This window comes from Neovison vison, chromosome 10 (genome assembly GCF_020171115.1).
Source record: "Neovison vison isolate M4711 chromosome 10, ASM_NN_V1, whole genome shotgun sequence".
In the NCBI taxonomy this organism is placed as follows: domain Eukaryota; kingdom Metazoa; phylum Chordata; class Mammalia; order Carnivora; family Mustelidae; genus Neogale; species Neogale vison.
Window position 1 is genome coordinate 43,256,182 of NC_058100.1, and position 2,598 is coordinate 43,258,779.

At 44.6% G+C, this 2,598-nt stretch overlaps 1 pseudogene; it reads right to left on the reverse strand.

Annotated features, from left to right (window-relative positions):
* Positions 1-376: 376 nt before the first annotated feature.
* Positions 377-2,339, reverse strand: LOC122918131 (annotated as a pseudogene).
* Positions 2,340-2,598: the final 259 nt, after the last annotated feature.

A 2,598-nucleotide genomic window follows, 5' to 3' on the forward strand; every position in this document is an offset into this window, starting at 1 on the left:
GTGATCTGAAGGGACACCTGTACCCCCACGTTTATAGCAGCAATGTCCATAACAGCCAAACCATGGAAAGAGCCCAAATGTCCATCGACATGAGTGGATAAAGAAGATGTGGTCTATATATACAATGGAATATTACTCAGCAATTGAAAAAATGAAGTTTTACCATTTACAATGACGTGGATAGAACTAGAGGGTATTATGCTAAGCAAAATAAGTTAATCAGAGAAAACAATTATTATATGATCTCACTCATATGTGGAATTTAAGAAACAAAACAAAGAAACAGTGGAAGGGAGGGAAAAATAAAAGAATATGAAATCAGAAAGGGAGACAAACCATAAGTGACTCTTTTTTTTTTTTTTTTTAAAGAAAAGGGTGGAATTTAATCTTTATTTACAGGACACTGCAAGAGAGGAGAGTCCACATAGAAATAAGAAACCCACTGGCAGGAGGAGCTTCATACAGTTTTTACAGTTTGGAACTGGTCAAGTAGAGTTTTGTTGTAAAAAGTGCTACAATAACAAAACACATTTAAAAAGAGTTCTTAGTAGAGAAACAGTAAGACAAACTTCTACCAAACAAAGCACACCACAAACAACTTTCTGCGTCGGCTGTACAAGCTAAAAGTTAAAGGTCCCAGCAGTGCCATCCTGAACCTGGAACGTATAGCCTTCAGAGGTAGTTTCTGGCACAACATTCTGATCTTCCTCTTCCTCTACAGAGAAATACTTCTCAATCAAGTTTAATGAAGCTTTGTACACAGACTCATTTTCATGGTTTTGCAGAGCCTCGATTTTGTCCAAACCTCCACATTCTTCAATCATTATACTAAGTTTCTCAGTTTCACCTAGTTTCTCAGCAGCCTGAAAGATGTTGGAAATGGCATCCAGAATGACCAGAATAATTTTGGTATCCTTCGCAGTTAAGAGGTTCATCAGTGGTTCTATTATGCCACAATGGACGAGGTATACTATCTGTTCAACTGTCCCACCACTTGTATAGTTGGTCACAGCCCAGACAGCTTCCTTTTGTGTCTTAAAGTCTGCCTTAGAGAGAACACCAACGAGGAACGGGACTAATCGGATTCACAACTCGCTGTATCTGGTCCTGGCGGCCAGCTGTGATGTTTGACATTGTCCACGTGGCTTCCTTCTGAATATTAGTTTTGGGGTTCGTTAGCAGGCTGGGAAAGATAGCAAGTGCTCCTGCGTCTATTACAACCTGAGTCTGTTCATCTGTCCCAGTGACAATATTTCCTATGGCTCTTAGCGCAGGAGTCACAATGGGCAACTCAGTAGCTCCTAGAAGCTTCACAAGCTGGGGCACAACTCCTGTTTTCACGGCCATTTCAATCCGTTCGTTTGGACCATCCGTCAGGTAGGAGATGGCCCAGCAGGTATCTGCCAAGACCTCTGGATCATCGTGATGCAGGAGACGAACTAAGGTAGGAAGAATCTGCTCGACGGCATCTAGCGGGGGTGCGGGGTTCTTGTTGCGACAAAGATTTGAAAGTGTCCAAGTCAGGTTACGTAAGTAGCCACATGCTAACGATGACATATCCGGAACCCCGAGGAGAGCCAGAAGCGGGATCAACCGCACCGTACCTGATAACCAAGTCTCGAAAAACGGAACCGTCCCCTGCAATGTTTCCTAGCGCCACACAGCCTGTTCGCTGATGTGGGCGTGGGAAGATGCCAACAGGGAAATGAACGCTGGGATCGCGCCTCCGTCGACCACAGCCTTGGTCTGTTCGGAGGTCCCGGAAGCAATGTTGGTGAGAGCCCAAGCGGATTCAAACTGAATGGGACTACAATCAGTTCTGCCCAAGAAGGACACAAATTTTGGAATCAAACCAGCCCGGATTATGTTGTCTATGGGAGGCTGCTTTTCCCGAGAAAGCAGTTTCCTAGCAGCTTGAGTAGCCTGGAGCTGGCTTTCCAAATTGTTGCTATTTATGCCCTTGACAATGTCATCAACTGACCAATTTACAGTGCCCTGGTTGTTGCGGTTTTCCTGCAGTGGAGAGGTAGCATCATCGGGAAACGAGCTTACGTTTCTCCTTTTCAGCATCTGGTCATCCTTCTTCGCTTTCCTCAGCTCCACATTAACTTCTATTCGACGCCGCCTCATTTCTGTACTGTCTTTCCCCTTGTTCTTGAATCTGTTAAGGCGGGCAGCTGGTGAATTAGCATTCTCGTTGGTGGACATGGTTATGAGACAAAAGGAGAAAGACGGCCGGCTCAGGCTTCCACGGGAGGCGGTCCGGGACGCGCAGGCTGCAGGTCAGCTGCCCTCAAAACGTCCACCACGGATCACCCCAAAGACGGTGTGGCCCCATAAGTGACTCTTAATCATAGCAAACAAACTGAGGGTTGCTGGAGGGCTTGGGGGGATGGTGTGACTGGGTGATGGGCATTAAGGAGGGCACATGATGTAATGAGCACTGGGTATTATACACAACTGATGAATCACTGACCTCTACCTCTGAAACTAATAATACACTATATATTAATTAATTGAACTTAAATTTAAAAAATAATTTTTAAAGAATTGAACTGAGAACTTTACATAGAGACTCTATCAGCATATCTATTAGTA